General features: G+C 44.3%; 1 protein-coding gene across 9 annotated transcripts in view; it reads left to right on the forward strand.

Moving 5' to 3' along the window:
* Nucleotides 1-22,386, forward strand: part of LOC309664383 (low-density lipoprotein receptor-related protein 12-like) — a 194,800-nt gene that overhangs the window by 117,758 nt on the left and 54,656 nt on the right. The window lies entirely within an intron of this gene.

A 22,386-nucleotide genomic window follows, 5' to 3' on the forward strand; every position in this document is an offset into this window, starting at 1 on the left:
GGAATCATAACTATTTTACATCAGTGACATAGTTTCTACTTCTGATTACATATCCATGCTTCTTTTAGAAGAATTAAATTTTGTTTGCTTAACTTTTTGAATATTAAAATTTATGTAATTTATTCTATATTTAGCATTTCATATCTTTAAATCACAGTCTGCTCTGAATGAGAAGCTCTAAAAGTAGAGTGTTGTAAAGGTCTGCAGCAGGTTTGCAATTGGCTGATGGGGTGTGGCCTGAAGAAGATTCATCAGGTGGAGAAGAAATTACTGTTTTCTTCTTCTTAAAAATATAATTTAGATGGTTGCCAAGAGCCAGGGGAAGGGAGTAATGGACTGCAAGTGTTTTAATGGAGACAAAGTTTCAGTTTGAGAAGATGAAAAAGTTCTTGAGATGGAAGGTGGTGATGTTTGCACAACAATGTGAATGTTAATGTCCAGAACTGTACACTTAAAAGTGGCTAAAATGCTAAACTTTTTGTTATGTATATCTTACCACAATAAAAAAGACACAGTGTATCTTCCATTTAATTTAGGCTAAGAATGTTGTATAACTTAAGAAATTTTTTTTCTTAATTGTCAGAGTAAGAAGAAAATTGTCAGCTAAAAAGCCGTTATGTCTTAGCACATAGCTTATCTATAAAAGTAACAGGCAACAAAATGATAATATTCGTTGTGTAACAAACTGCCCTCATTTGAATTTCCTTAGAACTCTGTAACTTATTATAACTTAATAGATTGTGGTCTACTTAATTTCTTATCCCTGGAGCTTTTATTAGTTAGTCAATAAATGTTGATGCAAATTGAATCAAGAAAAACTAGTTAGTTGTCTAATACTAGATAAAAGAACAAAGTGGGAAGGGCTATGTGAGTGTTTTTAGGGCTGGCTGACCTAAGGTTTCCAAACAAGTAATTGCCATGTGTATGATCCGAAGCAGATATTAATGTTGTGCTTATTCTAAGAACACCAAGTCCAAAGCAGGGTTAAGGTCAATATTGCTTAAGTAAGTTAAAGCTTAATGAAACATCTACTTACATAGAGAACTTTTGTTCAAAATTAAATATTATTTTTCAAAATTAGTTAACTAATAGTTAATGCCTACTTATTCTTCATTGTATTAATTAAGGTTCATATTTTCGCCCAGCTCCAATCCCATTTGATTGAGCAACTCTAACAATTCTTGTTTTTAGTTAAGCAGGTTGGAGAGGAATCATATGTAAGCATCACCCTCTGCTGATTTCTTTAAAGGTCAGGCACCCTTGGGGAGGTAGGGTCAAGAATATAGTGGCATTATTAACCCTAGATCATGCAGGTGAGGACAGAAGTGGACCCCTCAATCCTATCCATCCTATCACACAATAAACATGGGTAAAGTGGCCTGCCTTACACTCCTGCTGAGCTTGCATCCCTCCCTGTGTCCCCAGCACTTCATGGTGCCTGGGGCCGAGCACGTTGGTAAATGTTTGCTGAATTAAAACGAATGAGTGGAATCTACGTTCTGGCAGGATGCCTTCCTTAGCTCCCTGCTCTGTGCTTCTCTGTAGCCCTTGGTCTCAACTTAGTGATCCTTGAAGCTCCAGTGGAGGTGTTTCTCCTCTCTTACATTTTGAGCTCCTTTAGGAAAAGGGCTCATCCTCACATCTTCTGCGTGCACCACCGTGGGTTAAATGAATTCATCTCCTAATCTGGGCCCAACTATACACAACTGGCATTGACAGCAGTAAATCACACTAGTTGATGATTCTGACATTATACTCACAGTTTCTTTAAAAATTGGGCTGGTTTGGCTGCTTTCCAGACCTCTCACAAAATGTCAGCTGCTCTTAAAAATCAACCATACACCTTACCAGAGGTTCTACCCCTTCTTCACGTGGTTGTTTTAGATATGAATTGCTGATGTTAACTTGAGAATGAATTTAAATTTAAAAAAAATGTCCTTGAGATATTATACTCTTCATTAGTGAAAGTAATATGTTTATTCATGGTGCCATTTACTTAATTTCCTATCACTGCTTTAACACATTTTCATGGATTTAGTGACCTAATACAGACAGAGTTATTATGTCATAGTTCTGTAGGTCTAAAGTACAGTAGACCTGGCTGGGTTCTCTGCTTAAGGCATTTTTCCTGGAGGCTCTGGGGAAGACTTGTCCTTCAAGGTGTCTGGAGATTCCCAGAACCTTCCCCAGGTTCCATGATTTGCTGGGAGGATTCACAGGACCAGTGTGTAGTCATACAGCTATGATTTAGCACAGTGAAAGGACACAGAGCAAAATGAGCAAAGGAAGAGGGTGCTTGGGGTGAAGCCCAGAGGAAATCAGGCCCAGGTTTCTACAGTCCTCTCCCAGGGAAGTCATATGGGACTAGCTTAATCCCCCAGCAGTGAGTTATAGAAACCCACATGGAATATTACCAACCAGCTGAGCTCATATACTGGGGGCTGGTCATGTAGGCACCCTCTGCCTTGCATGTAACAAAATCCCAGACTCCCAGAAGGAAGGCAGGTATTGAGTATGAACCACAGTGTTTGAACAAACATTAGGCACAGTAAGCCACCTTTATCATTAGAGTCTTGGGAATGGGCCAGCCTTGCAAGCAGGCCTTTCAGAGGGCAGCAGTCAGGACTGCCCTCCTGATGCTTCTGCATACACACTCACTCACTTCCTTGTGGGTGTAGGACTGAGACACTGATCTCCTGTAGGTTGCCAGCTGGGGGCTGGTCTTTGCTCCTAGAGGTTTCCCACATCCCTTATGCTTTCTGTGTGGCCTGTTCTTGCAGCAGGGGGTCAAGTCCCTTTCATCTTTAAATTGCTCTTTGTTCTTGTTCTCCTTCTGCTGCACCTCTCTGATTTCCTCTTCTTCTAGCTGGAGAAAGTCCTCTACTTTAAGGGCTCATGTGGTTAGACTGGATCGACTTGGGTAATCCAGGACAGTCTTCCTAACCATAATCCCATCTGCAGAGTCCCTTTTGCCATGCAAAGTAACATATTCACAGTTCCTTTCTTTAGGGCCTGGACATCTTTGAGGCCTTTCTGCCCACCCCACTGTATTTATACATCTCTGATTTTTTTTTCTTTCTGCATTTGGTATCCTTTCCTAGCAAACACATTTCTCATTGGATCTGAAGATGTTTTCCAGAGTCATATGAAGTCATGTTGCAGGGGTATCTGAGCACCTGCTCGCAGTTGGTGTGTCACAGGTGTCCCCCCTGAGAGGCTGCTGCCCCGCCATCACTAGTGTAGCTCTCACCCACAGCAGTGTCCCCAGCTTGTGGTCTCGCTGATGTAACCTTGACCCCCAGCAAGAAAGACTGTGTATTGGCTTTCTTCTCAGGAAGCCTCCTTCTACTTTTATAAGAAAGTCCAAATCAAGCACTCCTTCTCTGGCCTTAAAAGTTTTGTGGATGTTCTCCCTGTCATAATTTTTTTTTTTCTTTTTTTTTTCCGCACGCCGCTTGCCTATTGGCAGTCCCACTTTGAGCCCCACCTCCCGCTCTCCGCCCGCGAGACCCCTCCCAGGCAGTGCGGAGGCGGGGTTTAGCCGCCGGCCGGCGCAGACACCGCCTCCCATTGGCCATGCGGCCCCGTCTGTCAGTCTTCTGTTAAAGGGGCCACGACCGCCCCGGAGCTGGTTTGCGGGGGGTGGGGGGAGGAGGGAGGAGGAATTTTTTGGCGGGGGAAGGTGGGATTTGGGGGGCGCTGGTGAGCACCCCTGGATCTGACGGCTGCGGCCTCGCGGGGGGAGGCTGAACGGTGAAAGGGGCAGGGGGCTCTTTTAGGGGGTAGAGGGCTGTGAGACCGTCAAGGGGAGGGGGGGGTCCCCAGCGACCAAGCCGGAGCAAGAGACGCGGAGCCCGCGCGAGCGGCGGAGACAGGGCTCCGGAGCCACAGATCCGGGCCCCGGCCGCCGCCAGGGGCCCCGCCCGGTCCCCCCACCCCACCCCACGTCCCTCCTGCAGCCCAGCTCCGCCCGCAGCCGCCGCGGACCAGGTAGGTAAGAGCCCAGCCCGGCCCGCCTGGCAGCGCCCATCCCGGGGACCCGTCGCCGAGCTTCCCCCGCCTCCCTGAGATCCTGGATTCCCTTCTTCATCCCCTGGGACCTCAGAGCCCAGATTTCACAGCCAGACCCCAGAGACTCAGGCGTGCCCCTCCCGGCTCTGAGTCCCCAACCGAACCCTGGAATCCCAGGCGTACTGCCGCCTGCGCCTCCTCCGGGGCCCAGGAGGCTGGATTTCCCAGGTCAGCCCCAGAAAGCCCCTCTGGACCTAGATCCTCCTCCTCGGCCCAGTCCTGGGAGCTCCAGACACCGGCCGCGGCTGTGTCAGACTCCCCCAGCTAGGGCCGGCCGCCCCCCCCCGTCGCGTCCGCATAGTCCCCCATTCGCGCACCCAGTCTGCCCATCTCTGGTCCTCCGGCTTGAACAGCCGGCCGAGTCCCTCAGTCCCAGCCGGCTCGGCGGCCGCCCTGGACACAGGCCCGCTCTGGAGCTGTCCATGGTCACCGTTCTCGGCAGCCTCGCGTCCCCCATCTCCTGCTGCTGCCGCCGGGGAGGCGGCGCCGGCGGCGCGGGGATCTCCCCTGCCGCGCCTTTGACCTGGGGATACCCAGGCCCTCCCCGACCTGGGCGCCCGGGCCTCAGGGTTCCGCTGGTCAGGCTCTCAGCTCCACCCTCAACAACCCAGGTTTCGGAGACCCCAGCTTCTACTTGAGGAGTCAGGGCTTCTGAATGTTCCTGCCTGGTGCACCTTAGGGATCTTGGCATCTGAAGACTCAGATCCCACCGGGCTCTGGGAGCCCTGTCAGTCCTCACTTCCTCTGGCTAAAGGCCCCAGCTGGTAGTCCTCACCCCCTCAGGATCTAGGAATCCAGTTTTCCAGCTTTTGCTCCCTTCAGAGGCAGTTCAACAGCCCCTGTGCCCCTCAGACAAATATACCCATCCACCTGGCACCCCAGCATCTGCCCCCTTAGGGATTCAGGCGCCATGACTCTCTCCCTTTCAGGGACTCAGAATGCAATTCTTAATGCAATTCTCTGGCTTTTACCCACGCTGCCCCCTGGAGACCTAGATGCCTTGTCCCTGATCCTGCCTCCCCTCAGGGACCCAGGAGTTCAGACCCCACCTTCTATTCTGCCCACCAAAGCCATCTACCCCTGCCCTCCATCCAGCAAGGACTCAGGCTCCAAACTTCCATCTCCTGGCTTTGGCCTCCACAACGACTCAGGAGTCCAGTTCCCCAACTCTGCCACCCGCCACCCCAAGTATCTAGCCACTCAGCTGTTACTCTTTTGAACCCAAGTCCCTACAGCCTCACAATTTCCCATCAATTTGACATCTCTGGTGGCCTTGAAATACCCTGCTTCATCTCCATATCATCTCAGTTTCTGGGCTCCCTGGGGTTTCCAACATTCTCCCCTGAGACCCAGCTTCTTGAGATGCTTCCAGCACTCCATCACGATTTTTTCATATCGTGATGTCACATCCTTCGAGTACACTGTCAGACTGGTGAGCCAAACATACATCCCTTCCTCCAGATGTGTTCTATGGCCTAGGTTCATTCTGTGATCTAGAATTGTCTTCCACATTTCCACCTAAACATAAGCCCTGGCAATGCTTCGTGTTCTAGATTCTTCCTAAATCCTAGAACACTCCCAGTCAACATCTTTGTTCCTTTTTCACCCAAGGTACTGTTCTAAAGTCTAGGCTAGATGCTAAATTCAAGGCACGACTTTCCCCAGGTAAATTGAAATATCTAGCTAATGCTCCCAAGCCAAATTCTGATCTCACCCTCCTCCCCTTTGACAAGTTCCTTTTTTTTTTTTTTTTGCTGCACCATGCTGCTTGCTGGATCCCCGACCTGGGATTGAACCCGGGCCCTCAGCAGTGACAGCACGGAGTCCTAATCCCTGGACCACCAGAGAATTCCCTACATGTTCCAATTTTTAAGAAGCCAGTCCTTGCTTATTTTCTTCTAAAATTTCATTTTGGGTGTGTTCTAGGTTCTAGCCACATCCTTGGCATTGTTCTAGATTCCATTCCCTTCCCAGGGGCATTCTAAGTGCTAGAATATGTGTGTTCCATTTATGTGCTCTAGCCTTTCTCCAAACTGTGCTATCCATTCTAGAATGCACTTCCTATTTTATTTTATTATATTTTAAATTTTTATTTATTTATTTTGGCTGCACTGTGTGGCATGCAGGATCTTAGTTCCGTGATCAGGGATCGAACCCACATCCCCTGCAGTGGAAGCGCCGAGTCTTAACCACTGGACTGCCAGGGAAGTCCCTGCACTTCCCTATTTTAGATTCCATCCAACTCTACAGTCTTAAATCTCGAGGATTCCCACTGAAGTGTTGTACATTGCATCTTCCTTCCTCAGGTTCTATGTTCTCGGCTCATCCATTCCCACCTTCTCTGTCCATCTTTTCCCTGGTGTGACCTTGGCTTAGAACTTGTCCCCTGGTGGATTGGGGGCTTCCTCCATCTGCCACTTCAGCATTCTAAACATGCTCTAGGCTCTCTCCTCTTTTGGAGTCTTCAGCCTAGAAATGTCCTCATTTCTAGAACACACCACCCCCATCCCCACCCCCTTTGCCAGCTCAGTCCTTATGCCAGGAAATTCTCAATTGCCAGAATGCATCTTTCTGCATCTTCCCCCAGGCGATTCTAAATTCCAGGCAAACTCCTTGCTATTTTCTAGGTTTTCCTTTGCCTCCAGGGCATGTTCTGAATTCTAGAGCATATATTCTGCCCTCTGAGTTCTAACATTATCTAGATGCATGAGAAAACCAAGCATGCGATCTCTGCTTTATTCTGTAAAGATAAAATATACCTTTATACCTTCATCCCTGGTATGTTCTGAGTTCTAGATTATGTCTAGATTATGTCTCCTGACTTAGGTTTGTTATGTACTGCATTAGGTCTGTTCTTAGATATCATTATCCTCCCCTCTGTGTTTGGGGTTCTGGGGTGACCCAGGCACTCTTTGAAGTTATTGGATTGCTCTTGGCTTGTTCAAAGTTCCAGACCTGGGTTCTAGAGTATGCCCTTCTATTTGGCCCCATGTATGGATCCTACCCCAAGCACATTGTAAATGTGGAAGTGTATGTCCTCTCTGCACTCTGTACTGTGTCTTCTTGCACGTGGCCTTCTAGATTCTACACCCAGCCTAGCTGAATTTTGTTTCCTTCTCAGGGAATTTGAAGTTCTAGAGCAGCCTCCCTAAAACATCCTTAGTTGCATCTCATGAAAAGATTCTGGGTTTTAGATACCATGTTGGGTTTTGGTCTAAGTCTGGCCTGCCCTCTTATAAACATTTTCTTGAATCTGATCTCTGAGTGTTGGGATTCAGGTGTCTAGATTCCCAGACGCACCTCTTCAAAGACCCAAGGTTACAGGCACCCAGCTGCCTCCTCTCCCAGGTCCCAGGTCCCTCAGTCCCCTCCTGTCCTCCCAGGAGTCCAAGGCCCCAGTCCCAGGCTTCAGACATAGTCCGAATATTGGGTGGAGCTGGAAATTATCTACTCTGAGAACCGGTTATGCGTCTGCCTGAATGGAGAGAAAGAAAGGAGGGAAAGAGTGAAAGTCCCTCCTGCTTTCGGCTCAGCTAGATGGACCCGTCTGACCTGATGTGTGTGGAGGGAGTGGCTCAGGAGACCTCCCTTCATCTCCACCCGTGGCTCATGCACCTGGACTCCTGGGTCCTGGGGGCCTTGACTTCTGAGTTCTGAGGGGGGAGAAGTCTGAAGGCTGAGATTTCTAGGTCTACGGTTGGAGGTTGAAAGCCCAGACTCTTGTGTCCTGGGAGGAAGGGGATGTGGTCTCTGACTCCTGGGACTGGGGAGGAGAAGGCTGGAGGCTCAGACTCCTCAGTCTGGGGGAAGGGAGGGATAGGGGACCTAGATTCCTGTGACCTGAGAGAAGAGGCAGCTGGATCTTGGACTCCTGCGTAGTGGGAGATGGCTAGCATTGTCCCCACCATTTTTGTTTTTCCCAACTGGAGTGGGTCTTTAGATTCTCCTGGAGCTAGATATCTAGATATCTGGGAAGTCGAAGGAGGCAGGAATTGGGCTGAATAGCAGGTGAGGACCATCCCTGTGACATTATACAGGTGACTACGTACCAGTGACCTAATTCTGTGACCCCAGTTTTGTGGCCTCCTGAAGACATGGTCTCCCTCGCCTGGGCCTGAGTTTTCTAGCTCATGCAGTAGGTTGAAGGGGATTCTCAGCAGGGCCAGAATAGATAGTGATGGGCGGGGCCTGAGTTGCTTGAAGGGGCGGGACTTGGACCAGAGCGGAGGGGCCTGCAAACTTTCCACATTCACTCAGGCAATGGGGCCCCCGGCTTTGGCTTCTCTGACTAGGCTGGGCCTAGATTTGCTGCCAGTGTCTGATGGAGTCTGACCTGTTTCTCCACATGCTCTCACCCAGGTAGCCAGGCCTGGTTTCCTGGGAGCAATGGGTTTCCGTTTATCTTGTGCCATGATCGGAATGGATGGGCCTCAGTTTCTTCTGTGCAGCGCTTGGGTTGTCCTGCCTCAGTTTTCACTATGTAGTATCCCAGTGACCATGCCTCAAGTTTCGCTGGTGTGCTTTGACGAAGCCCCTCTCGGTTCCCTGCCCCCTCCCCGTACGTACCCGCAGGCCAGCACCGCCGCCGTGATGTGCGAGGTGATGCCCACCATCAGCGAGGATGGCCGGCGGGGTTCGGCGCTGGGCCCGGACGAGGCGGGCGGCGAACTGGAGCGCCTCATGGTCACGATGCTCACGGAGCGCGAGCGCCTCCATAATTTTTTTAAGTGACTTTTCTTGTTCTTCTGGGTCTATCTGCTGTCTGTGCTAACTCTGTCCGCTAATACATGTTAACTCTTTCCAAATTCCGAAAACTCTGAGAAAAAGGTCTATCCTAACTGCTTACTGGAAATGGACATGAGATGATAATAAGACAAAAGGTCTTTACTTATGTTACTTTGGGCAAGTTGTCCATATGCTTTGCCACATGTCTGCCATGGAATATTAATGAATATGTGAAATGCAATGTATACCTCTCTAAATTCTCAAAATTATAAAATTGAGACATGGCTGGCCACAAAGTCTTTGACTAAAAGATTTGAGGACTGCAGGTCCAGTTACTGAAGGTTAGTTATCCAAATTGACTTTCTTAAAAAAAGAAATTATGTTCTTCACTGGTGATATGTTCCACTTTAATATTTTTTCTTAATGAGTGACTGCTTCCATGGCTGAACTGGATTTCTATGTGAAAATAACCCAAAAAATTAAACAAATACTCAGATCTGTGAAATACATTCCAAAAGGGTTTTATTTAAATGGAAATATAGGCATGTGTCTTACATGACAGAAAAGGCATCACCATCTCTCACCAAGGGATGCACTACATCTCAGGACATACAAACTCTTTTGATGTGCAGAGTAAATGTCCTCACTTGAAATGTAGTGGAAGAAGTATCACTGTTTGAACAAGTTTAGAAGGGGTGCATTTCCTATACGATGTGAACAATCATGGTTTATATCGGTCATTTAGTAAACCAGGTGGCTTGACCAAGCTTGGTGCTAAACGTCCATAGGACTTAGAAGATGAGTTTGCAGCTTCAGCCCAACTAAATCAGGAAGTGGCCAGAGTCTTAGGACGCTGAGGATCATAGAACAGCATTGCAGTGAGCAGTGCAGCAGATCAGTGATTACTGACAGAGCTCACTAATGTTTATTTTCTACTGTTTCCCTGAGAATATGTCAGCCAACACTTACATCAATCTACTGTGACTCTTAGATTCATTACAAGAATTTTGTGGGGCAGCCCTTGCGAACCAGGATTCTTACCTGCAAGCTAATGTGAGCTCTGAGCTCCCTGGGGGCCTCTGGACCAGGCTGGGGAGAGGTGTGGGCGCCAACCACTGTCCTGCTCTGAGTCTGGGTCTGTGAGCATCCCTGGTGGGCAGGAGAGGTCTGTGAGTGGGCAGCCTAGAGCGCTGGCAGTATTCTAGAGGGGTGTTGGGGCAGCTCCATCACCACCCTCCTGGGCACCTATTTGGTCTTCTTGGGACCCTATAGCAAGCCTTGTCCTTCCCAGACCACCTGCCTGCCCTGACTCTGTCTCTTCTCCCTCCCCGTTCCAGTTGTTTGGGAACAATGGGCTGACTCAATGAGAGCTAGGCCAATACCCACCTCTCCTCTAGGGAGACCGTGCCTAATGGTGTCCACTGCAATGGTGTCCTCTGTTGAGGCTTATCTGGCCCAGGGACCACTGGGTCCCTATTGGCCATGGGGACCTTTCCTCCTGCAATTCCTGGGTGTTTTTTCTTCTATTTTATCAATACTTTGTCTTCATTCTCATCTCCTTACTATTTCTCCCTCTTCTCCTCTATCCTTCTATTCTTTCCTTATGTATTTTTTTCACCTATCATTAAATACTTTTCTCCTTATTTCTCTCTTCTCTCTCCATTTTTCCCTATATCCCTCTTCTATCTGTATTGTTACAAATTCTAGAAAATCAACTTGAATCAGTCTAGGTAATTTGGGAATCCGACCACACGGAGAAGGGGAGGATTTAGCTGGGTCTCTGGAATGGCTGTAACTAAGAGGCAGCCCTGTCCTGTGCCTTCTGTGGATTAGCTTCTGGCATTTATTTTCCTATATTGGTTCAAAAATCTGAGGAAATGCTCGGATTTACTTGGCTCTGGCTGAGGGGAGTCTCAGATCTCACCACCTGTGAAGAGCTGATCTGCTCAGGACGGCTCCCAGGCCACCCTACACTTAGCACCGAAGCCCCTGGATTGGGGGGTGGGGCCATGTAAAGACTTGATGTCCACCCTAATGGGGGCACTTAGAATGGAGGGATGCTGGGAGGGCCATATTATCAAATTTCCTGTTCTTTGTCTCTCTCTCTCTCTCTTTCACTCTCTCTCCATGACCTTTTGCTTTCTTTTCTATTTCTCTGCTTTCCTCTTCTTATACATCTTATCTTTCTACTCCTCGCCTTCCCTTTTTCTTTATGAATTAAAGGACCTAGATTGCTATGAGTCCTGCTGCTCAACATGTAACCTACGGACCAGCAGCATCACCCGGGATCTTGATACAAATATGGAATCTCAGCCCCCACCCCAACCTATTGAATAGAATCTGCATTTTAACAAGATGAGCAGGGGATTCCAGTACAAGCTAGATTGTGAGAAGCACTGACTGGGATGAACCAAGTCCCATCTGTGGGGGAAATTGTTTTGCCCCTTAACTATCCTCCAGCTGCCTGGATCAGAGGAGACTGTGCCGCCTGCTCTAGGATGCAGCTTATCCCACACACGTGTTAGCCTGAACAGGTGATGCTCTCTGTAACAGGGCCTCAGGAAGCTTGCTCCAGTGCCCTCTGACTGCAAGACACCCTCTTTCTCCCTGATGGTCACCAACCTAGGGGGGCGGAGCCCAGGTATTTTCTCATTGTTATCAGTGAATAAAAATCAAGTGGTTAAAGTTAGTCCTATCTTTGAGAACTATAATATTTCCTGAATCGCTATACTCTGCATTCATTAGGAGTTTATTCTTCGTATTAAAAACTCGTCAGAACTCTAATTCAGAAGTTATATCCTTTATGAATTTAAGATGGAAATTGTTATTCAAAATGCATTGAATTAAACTTAGAATTTAAGTGCATTTTTCTTCCTATGCAGGCCCTTTGTGTGAATAAGGCAATCTTCTAGGAAAGGACTGGCAAAATATATTTGAGAAAAATAAGAAAAGAAATTACTTGAAATAAACATAAGTTCTAGTATAAATAATTCTATTTAATAGATTTCTTTCGCCTTGAAAAAATAGGTAGCAGTAGGTCCTTAAATGAATATAAAATAGACGTAGCAAATCGTTTGAACCTTTGTTCTTCTTTAGATCATTTCCAACCTAGAACACCAAGTAGAGTAATTAATAAGGCTAATTAATATTGTATTGAAAGATTCACAACAATCTCACAGTGCTCTAAGAGAGCAACAAAGGTGACCCCAAATTTGCAGGGCAGAAAAAGACACGGAAATACTGGAAGCATGGGGGTTGGGAAGGGGACTGTTTGTTATACCTGCACCACTTCATTTATTTAAGAGAAAGAGCTGATGCACATATGGCAAAATATTTACCTTGTTAAAATAAATCTAGATTATCAGTACATGCATATCTGTTTTGGGGGGATGTTTGAAATATTGCATAATCAAATTAATAAAGAATATTGGATTCAGGTTTAAAAGAATGACGTTTACTTGGTATAAATAGAAAGATCATATGACTGTGTAGTTTCAGAATAAAGAGGGATAAGAACAGTGTCAAATCATAATAAGAAAAACTGGACTCAGAGATAAGGAGGGTTTGTATGTAAGGAAGCAGACACTCTGCTAAGTGTGAAGCTCTATTGGTAGAAGGAGCGGAAATTCTCTTGACAGAGATTCCTGCTAATTCAGTCATTTAAATATATGTTGGTTTATTTCAGGTCTAGGTTAATACATTTATTGCTAATGAGTTGATGACTCAACAGAGCCAAGCCCCACATCAGGTAGGAGGTTGCAAAGAAGGGTCTGCAGAGTGTGCCTTGGCTGTCTGAGGCTTGTGCCAGCTCCAGGCTTGCCGATTTCAAGTTTGGCTCTGAGACTGGGTGGTTTTGGGCAGAATAGGAGCAGCATTTCAATGATTGTGTATCGATCTCTTCCATGTACTTGGCCTTGTCAGGGACACGGCCCTCTCCTTCCTAACCATTCACCTCATTACGTCAAGCGCATTGATCCCCGAGGCAGTGACTTTGTACCATGGACAGTCTTGTTGATTGCACTTACCATTGTGGACCACAGTTGAATTTTCTGTACATGTCTCCCCCTTCTGGGCTCTGAGAGCCATTAGGTCAGGGATTAATCTCCTCAGAGGGCCAGGCCTATAACAGATTCTCAATAAGGAGTTGTTAGATTGAGTTAAGGAAAAGTTGCTGTTCTCAAACAGACCTCAACCCAGATGGTTAGTTAAGTTAAAACTTAGCCAACTGTGTGATGCTGCTTGTGTGATGGGAGCCTTTCGGTGCCAAGCCTAAGTGTAACAAGAGGCTTAACACTTCTTCCCCACAAAGTTGTACAAGGACGATGCCCTACTGAACCTGAGAGAGAGGTGGTTCCATTTGCCCTTCATTGCAGGTCTCAGTGACAATAGAGATAAAAGCTGGATTTGGTCTGTCGAAAACTCTCAGAGCAGCTGAAAAGGTTGAGGCAGAGAAGTGAATGAGACACCTGAGCTGCTACCACAAAGTAGCCGATGGGTCCCTGGAAAGCCAGGATCCAGTAACAACTGCCTCTCGCCAGGGCCAGCTGCATTCGGTGGGTGTGGAGCGTCCTTCCTTCCATTTGTCGATTACAATCCTTCCCAACTTGAAAACCTTCACTCGAATCCCTTTTACTCTGTACTAAAATTGTGTAGACACGCCCTTCTTTTTCTACTCCTAGGATTTTTCATTTTTATTTCTCAAGTATTACTTTTCTTTTGCCATATTTATTCACCTCGTGCTTATTTCACATCAATTCTGGCATCAGGGACTACAGCTTGTTTATCCCGATATCCTTTGTACCTACTTTATTGCTTTGCAAAAGTAACGATTTTGCTCATTTGAATTGCCAGGTGTTATCAGGTTGGGAGGGAGGGGTGTGGTGGTGAGTAGAATTTTAAATATGCAGCAGGATAAATAGCAACTCTTGAGACATCTTACAAATTACAGTTTTACTTTTCCTGGAATGAAGTAGTTCCAGAAGTGGTGTTATTAGAGATATATGGAAATTAGGATATATTTTATGAAAAAGGTAAATCTTAAACAGTAATATGAACAGAGTATGGCAGAGTTGTGGGGGAAATAGCTTTATAAGTAGACTTTTTTATTCATTTGGGAGATGGCAAAAGTATTGTTTTTGATCAAGAAAAGTAAATGATGGAAAAAGTGAATTTTTACCAAAAAAGGTGCTCCGGCAGCAGACTCATTGAAAGGAAGTGCTGCAGAGCCAAGTTTTGGGAAGGTGGAAGGCAGGACAGCCCAGGGAGCATCTCACCAGGGTTTCATGGAAATTCTTCCTCGTGACTGCAGTTCTGGCAGCTTAGCTTCATAGGATGTTGTACTAATAGTGGGTCTCATAGGGAACGACAGTCAAAGTCTACAAATTCTACAATTTGCACACATAATGTAAATGTACAGAAGGCACAGATATGGTATGTACTTCAGGCTATTCATGGGTGATTTCCTGGGTCTGTTGTTTTGACATAAAAGACTCAAGTGGTTTGGTACCACACTAATTGGGATCTTGCGAAAATGGCCCACAGCAGAGGTGGAGTGTTTAGAGCACTGCTGTGTTCACAGCCCTTGATAACTCCTATGGTTTCTGCACTCTGCAGTCCTATGCCACTTAACAGTTAGAACAATTTTCTGCCTTTGATGCAGACCACATTTTATATATTTGTATAGACGAAAGCAATGATGAAATTTTAAAATTTTGCAAAACAGGAAGACAGGCTTTGAGTACTTTTTTTTTTTTTCTTAAACGTCACGTTTGTTAACTTACTTTTTTTTTTTTTACTTTATTTATTTATTTATTTTATTTTTATTTTTGGCTGTGTTGGGTCTTCGGTTCGTGCAAGGGCTTTCTCTAGTTGCGGCAAGCGGGGGCCACTCTTCATCGCGGTGCGGGGACCGCTCTTCATCGCGGTGCGCGGGCCTTTCACTATCGCGGCCCCTCCCGTTGCGGGGCACAGGCTCCAGACACGCAGGCTCAGTAGTTGTGGCTCACGGGCCCAACTGCTCCGTGGCATATGGGATCTTCCCAGACCAGGGCTCGAACACGTGTCCCCTGCATTAGCAGGCAGATTCTCAACCACTGCGCCACCAGGGAAGCCCTTGAGTACTTTTTTTAATATTAATATCACAGTCTCAAAACTCTGAGATGTTGAGAATTTCTGATCAGCAAACCTCAAACTTTCAGAGTGGCTAAGATTAGGGCAGCAGTTGAGAAGCTGGATGCTGTTCAAGCATGTTTAAGGGTCTCAGACAGAGAGAAATATTGGTTTAGACCAGGTGCCAGCCAACTTTCTCTATAAAGGGACAGATAATAAATATTTTTGGTTTTGTAGACCATGCAGTCTCTGTTGTGACTCTCAACTCTGCTGCTGTGTGAAAGTAGCCAGAAGCAATATGTAAATGAACGAGCGTGGCAGTGTTCCAATAAAACTTTATTTAAAAAGCCACACAGCCAGCTGGTTTTGGATTTAGGTTGCTTACCCCTGGTGTAGTCCACTTTGTATCTATTTAAGGTATGATGTATGGATTCAGTAGGAAGAAATGAAAATTACAACATCAGTGTGACACAATGTAACCTCTCCCACTTGAACTCCACAAAACCTTTGCTAATACTCCTGCTTAGGACAGTCCTTTTCAAACTGTGTCCTAGAAAAACTTTCTTTTCATTTTAAATGTATGCATGTAATTTGATGTCTTTCAGAATAAGATATAGATAGTATACATCTGATCTATGATATTATTACATAGCATTTAGCATAAAACTAAGATTAAAAAGAGAATCAATTTAAAGAAAACTATTAAACCAATAAGAAGTGTTATACTGAGTACTTAGTGAGTGCCTGACACTGCTTCATGCGCTTTATACATATTTATTAAACACATCCTCACAACAGCCCTCTTATGCCCAGTTTACAGAAAAGGACACTGAGGCATGAAAAGTTCAAGTTCACTATCCTCAAATCACAGAACTAGTTAGTGATGTAACAAGGATTTGAACCCTAGCTGTCTGGCTGCAGGGCCCACACTCAAACCACCTTAGCACAGTACAGAGGATTCATGTTGGAGGTGAATAAAGTGATGATACAGGATGGGGATCCTCTTCCTCAGGGCGTGGGAAGCAAGCACTCTCAGACAGTGCTGGTAGGAGCATAAAATGGCATAAGATGGGGATATGCCCAAAGCATATACCCAAAGCGGGATCTTGAAGAGATGTTTGTACACCCATGTTCATCACAGCATTATGCACGTCCTTGGAGGACAATTTCTATAAAAAGTGTTCAATAGCACCCGCTATTTAGAGCGCTGAAGATGACAGCCCAAAAGGAGTAATGCTTTTAAGTCCTGTCAATATATCGTCTACACCAAGTAACAATTCCACTTCTAGGAGTTAGTCCCACAGGAACACTCAGAGGTGCACAGAAAGTGCCTGTAAGAAAACTAAGTGCATTGTTTACAGTCAAGATCCAGTTTTCTGTCAATAGGTGAACACAAAGAAATTACGATACTCCATTTTATGGAATAATATAGTATTATATGGAATTCATTCCTTTGAAAACAATGAGGTTATTTAATTAATTGATCTGTTTATTTATTTGAGGTAACGTTGGTTTAAAACATTATATAAGTTTCATGTGTACAAGATTATCAAATACATTTATTCATAATGAGATTTAAGAAACTTTTTTTTTTTACATCTAGGAAAAGGGATGTATTTATTGTGCTTCCATTAGAAATTTCCAAGATTAACATATACGTATATGTGCATGTAAATATAATTAGACTATTTCTGGAAGCATACAAGATAAATTATTAATAGCATTTCTCATTCTGGGTAAAGATATGCCATGAGTACGCGATGAATGGTATTTTTCAACTACATGCGTATATTGCTATTCAATTCAATACCAGGTTTTGAAAGGATTAGAGGAAAAAAGCAAAGGAAATACAAAATAGTTTTTTAATTGTGGTAAAAAAAACATAACATTAAATTTACCATCCTTACCATTTTTAAGTGTACGGTTGAGTGGTGTTAAGTATATTCACATTGTTGTGGAATAGATCTCTAGATCTTTCTCATCTTGTAAAGCAAACTTAAACCCACTAAACACAAATTTCCCTCCCCATCCCCTCAGCCCTTGGCAAGCATCTCTCTACTATCTGTTTCAATGATTTTGACTACCTTAGATTCTTCATATTAGTGAAATCATACAGTATTTGTCCTTTCGTGATGGTTTATTTCAAGTAGCATAATGTCCTTGAGTATCCATATTATAGCACATGACAGAATTTCCTTCTTTTTAGGGCTGCATAATATTCTATTGTATGTATATCCCAGATTTTGTTTATCAGTTGCTATGGTCTGAATGTTTGTATCCCACCAGAATTCATACGTTGAAATCCTAACCCCTTAAGGTGATAGTATTAGTAGGTAGGGGGTTTGGGGAAGTGACTAAGTCTTCCACTAAGAAAGGGCTTAGTGACTCATAAAGAGGCTCCAGAGAGATCCCTACCTGATTCCAACATGAGAGAATGCAACAAAAGTCTGAGACCCAGGGCTTCCCTGGTGGCGCAGTGGATGAGAGTCTGCCTGCCAATGCAGGAGACACGGGTTCGAGCCCTGGTCTGGGAAGATCCCACATGCCGCGGAGTGACTAGGCCCGTGAGCCACAATTGCTGAGCCTGCGCGTCTGGAGCCTGTGCTCCGCAACAAGAGAGCCCGCGATAGTGAGAGGCCCGCGCACCGTGATGAAGAGTGGCCCCAATTGCCGCAACTAGAGAAAGCCCTCGCACAGAAACGAAGACCCAACACAGCCATAAATAAATAAATAAATAAAATAAAATTAAAAAAAAAAAAAAAAGTCTGAGACCCAGAAGAGGGCCCTCACCCAAACTTACTGGCACCCTGACCTCAGACTGTCAGCCTCTAGAACTGTGAGCAATAAATTTCTATTGTTTGTAAACCACCCAGTCTGTGGTATTTTGTTATATCAACTTGAATGGACTAAGAGATCTATTCATCCATCTACGGGCAATTGGGTTGTTTGCACCTGTTGGCTATTGCGAATAATGCTGTGATAAACATGGGTATACAAATATCCCTTCAAGATCCAGATTTCAGTTGTTTTGGACATATACCCGGCAGAGGAATTGCTGGAGTTTATTATGCTAATTCTATTTTTACTTTTTTTGAGGACTCTGCATATTGTTTTTTATAGTGGCTGCACCATTTTGCATTTCCACAAGGGTTCCAATTTCTCTGCATCCTCCCCTAAATAGTGTTTTTATTTGGTTCCCTTACCCACTGAAATAGCCTCAAGATATGTGGGGAGATGCAATCCACATGGACCCTGAGTGCTTGTGTGCTCTTTCTAGATAGGCTAAGAGTGAAGGCTCTAGCTGCATTTTATCCAGGCCATTCTCAGGGTGTGCTAGAGAAACAGCAGTCCTGAGAGATGAGAGGCCAGCCTCCCCCAGGCAAGGAGCAGGTCTGCATCTTCTCATTACAAGAGCAGTGAATCCCCCGAGCGTGGTGCTTGATCCTCTAAGGCAGCCCACTGCCTGCAGCATCATCTGTCCTGGACGCTTTGCATTACCTGTAGCACATAGGGAGGTTCATGGGAAACCGAGGCAGTATTCACTAAGCCGTGTCTCTGCCACGTGAACAGCTTCCAAAATGGTGCCATTTCTCAGATGTCTTTCTGGATGACCATGAACTATACGATGCTCAGTCTCTCTGTGCTGGTGTTTGGAATGCTTTCAGTTATCGTCTTTTCTCTTTCATGGTGCTTTTGTGCTGATCTTGTTTCCCAAATTATACACTCGACCTAAATTATGTCAAATATGAGATCTGTGTACTAACTGTTAGAAGTCAAACCGTTTATATGGCCTTTTTATTAAACATAAAAAATATAAAAATATGCTCATTACTTACTTGAGATTTTCAGCTCAAATTGGGATTTAGACTTAAGTTTCCTTCATGTAAGTAGATTCTAAGTCATTTCCACAGTGAATATATTCCTAATACAGGCTTTTAGATGATATAGATAAGAGTAAGTACTATTTCAAGTTAAGAAAAACCTTTTTGGGTGACTTTCTTCCTTTTTAAAAATTAATTTTATTGAAATATAGTTGATTTACAATGTTGTGTTCATTTCTGCCATGCAGCAAAGTGATTCAGTTATGTATATATACACATTCTTTTTCATATTCTTTTCCATTATGTTTTATCACAGGATATTGAATATAGTTCCCTGTGCTATACAGTAGGACCTTGTTGTCTATCCATTCTATATATAACAGTTTGCATCTGCTAATCCCAAACTCGCAATCCATCTCTCCCCCACCCCTCCTCACTCTTGGCAACTTCAAGTCTGTTCTCTATGTCTGTGAGTCTGTTTCTGTTTCCTAGATAAATTCATTTGTGTTGTATTTTAGATTCCACATAGAAGTGATAGCATCTGATATTTCTTTTTCTCTATCTGACTTACTTCACTTAATATGATCATCTCTAGGTCCATCTGTGTTGCTGCAAATGGCATTATTTCATGCTTTTTATGGCTGAGTAGTATTCCATTGCATTTGTGTACCACATCTTCTTTATCCATTCATCTGTCGATAGACATTTAGGTTGTTTCCATGTCTTGACTATTGTAAATAGAGCTGTAATGAACATTGGGGTGCATGTATCTTGTCTAATTATAGTTTTCTCTTGATATATGCCCAGGAGGGGGATTGCAGGATCATATGACAACTCTATTTTTAGTTTTTTGAGGAACCTCCATACTGCTTTCCAGAGTGGCTGCACCAGTTTACATTCCCAGCAACAGTGTAGGAGGGTTCCCTTTTCTCCATACCCTCTCCAGAATTTGTTATTTGTAGACTTTTTAATGATGGCCATTCTGACTGGTGTGAGGTGGTACCTCATTGTAGTTTTGATTTGCATTTCTCTAACAATTAGCAGTGTTGAACATCTTTTCATGTGCATGTTGGCCATTTGTTTGTCTTCTTTGGAGAAATGTCTATTTAGGTTTTCTGCCCATTTTTCAATTGGGTTTTGTTGTTGTTGTTGTTATTGAGTTGTATGAGCTGTTTGTATATTTTGGAAATCAAGCCCTTGTTGGTTGCATCATTTGCAAATATTTTGTCCCAGTCCGTATGTTGTCTTTTCATTTTGTTTATAGTTTCCTTTACTGTACAAAAGCTTGTGTGTTTGATTAGGTCCCATTTGTTTATTTTTGCTTTTATTTCTATTGCCTTGGGACACTGACCTAAGAAAACATTGGTACTATTTACGTCAGAGAATGTTTTGCCTATGTTCTCTTCTAAGAGTTTTATGGTGAGGTGGCTTTCTTCTGGCATATATAAGGGTAAGCTAGGGCTTCCCTGGTGGCGCAGTGGTTGAGAATCTGCCTGCCAATGCAGGGGACACGGGTTCGAGCCCTGGTCTGGGAGGATCCCACATGCTGCGGAGCAACTGGGCCCGTGAGCCACAACTACTGAGCCTGTGCGTCTGGAGCCTGTGCTCCGCGATGGTGAGAGGCCCACGCACCGCGATGAAGAGTGGCCCCAGCTCACCGCAACTGGAGAGAGCCCTCGCACAGAAACGAAGACCCAACACAGCCAAAAATAAATAAATAAATTTATTTTTAAAAAAAAGGATAAAATCAATCAGTTCAATTAAAAAAAAAATAAAATAAAAAAAAATAAAAGGATAAGCTGTCTCTGAGATGATATTACATTGGTTTGGATGCATGGACAGGAGTGCATCTGTCTGCCATGCACCCTAAATACCTATAGGGTGAGCTCCGGACCTGAAGCACGTGACTCATCTTCCAGTCATTTTCCCAATTACCCTGTGGTATGCTTGAAAACCTCTGCTTATTTTATTGGCATACTCTACCTTTCACTTTGTCCGTGAGGAGGGATCAGTTAAGAGCTAAGGAAGAGCAGTTTTGAAGAAGAGTCGAAGGTCAGGGCATTTTTCTAGAAGGAGCTGTGCATAAGAAAGAAGAAGGGCAGGTGGTGGAAATACCAGAACTTAGCCTCACACTACAGCTATGGCCAAGGGAGAGAAGTTCAAAATAAATAATGTTTGATGTGCATTAGACAAATGAAGTTTATTTGGATTTGAACTCCTGTCTTCTCTTTTGTGTTTTTTAATGTTCTTAATCATTCAACCTGAATGGCTTATCTTCCTCTCAGAGCTTTGAACATTTTAATGATTCAGTATCCTTCTTTTTTAGAAGAGAGAGAAGAGAAAACTCACTTGAGCAGTGGAAAGAGCTCCCTGGGGAGCTCTTGTGTATGCTGCAGCAAATGCTTTATTAGCTAAAGTTCCCACTGATGGAAAATTCAGACATAGGAAAAGCTCCTACATATTGGAAGAAAATTTGAGAGTTACCAAAAAATATCGTCAGAATGGAAAGCAAAATTACTGTGGCAACACTTTTTCATCCATATATACCCAAGTCATAATAAGTGAAATGGTCAGTGAATTACATCGCCAATAAGTTTTCTATCCTTAGATTAAATAAATAATAAATACATGAGTCACTTATTAAAGGAACCTGACTGTGATATCTAGGGTCTTTTGAAAACCCTCCCCTGTCAAACAGTACAGGGCACCTTTAAACTGAAAGGAATTAAATCTCTCCCTGGATGAGTTTCCTAGGGCTGCTGTAACAAAGTACTGGAAATTGAGGGGCTTAAAACAACAGAAATTTATTCTCTCATAATTCTGGAGGCTGGAAGTCCAAAATCAGTGTCTTGGCAGGGCATGGGCAGGGCAAGGGTCTCGGGAGAATCTCTTCCAGGTCATTCTCTTAGTTTATGATGTTGTCAGTAATTCTTGGAGTTCTTTGGCTTGTAGATCATCACTCCAATCTCTGCCTCCACTGTCATGGGGTGTTCTCCCTCTGTGTCTTTATTTCATCTTCCCTCTGTGCATGTCTCTTCTCTTCTTGTAAGGACCCAGGTCATATTGGATTAGGGTCCACTGTCATGACCTCATCTTAACTTGATGACTTCTGCAAAGACCAGATTTCCAAATAAGTTCACATTCACAGGTTCCGGAGTAAGAACTCCAATATATCTCAACGTGAACATGACAGTGGCCTGGAAGGACAGAGGTGGCTGTAGTCAAACGATGCTTATCGTAAAGGAAAAGAGGCACTTTCTCATTTTGTTTGTTGTGCCCACTTTTTGTAAGGGAAGAAGAAGATTAATCTGGAATTGATGAGAAATTGATAAGAAATGCTCTGGACACCATGGCAAATGGAATGTGAGAAAATGAGCAAACAACACCCCTGAGTACTACAAGGAGTGGCATCTAGAAAGGGAGGCTGGAGTTTGTGTCAAGGTGAAGAACCGTGGTTGGTGTCTGACATTTACTGAGTGTTTATTGTGAGCCAGGCATGGTTTTAAGCATTTCAGGTGCATCATATCATTTAATCTTTCTCCATGAGTGTCTTCATTTTACAGACGAAGAAACTGAGGCTCAGAGTTACACAATGGTCAATTTCTGTGTTACTCTGGAATATTCTAAGGTATGATTGAAGTAGCCCTTTATTTTCCTGTTT

Source organism: Balaenoptera physalus, assembly GCF_965194825.1.
Source record: "Balaenoptera physalus genome assembly, chromosome: 7".
In the NCBI taxonomy this organism is placed as follows: domain Eukaryota; kingdom Metazoa; phylum Chordata; class Mammalia; order Artiodactyla; family Balaenopteridae; genus Balaenoptera; species Balaenoptera physalus.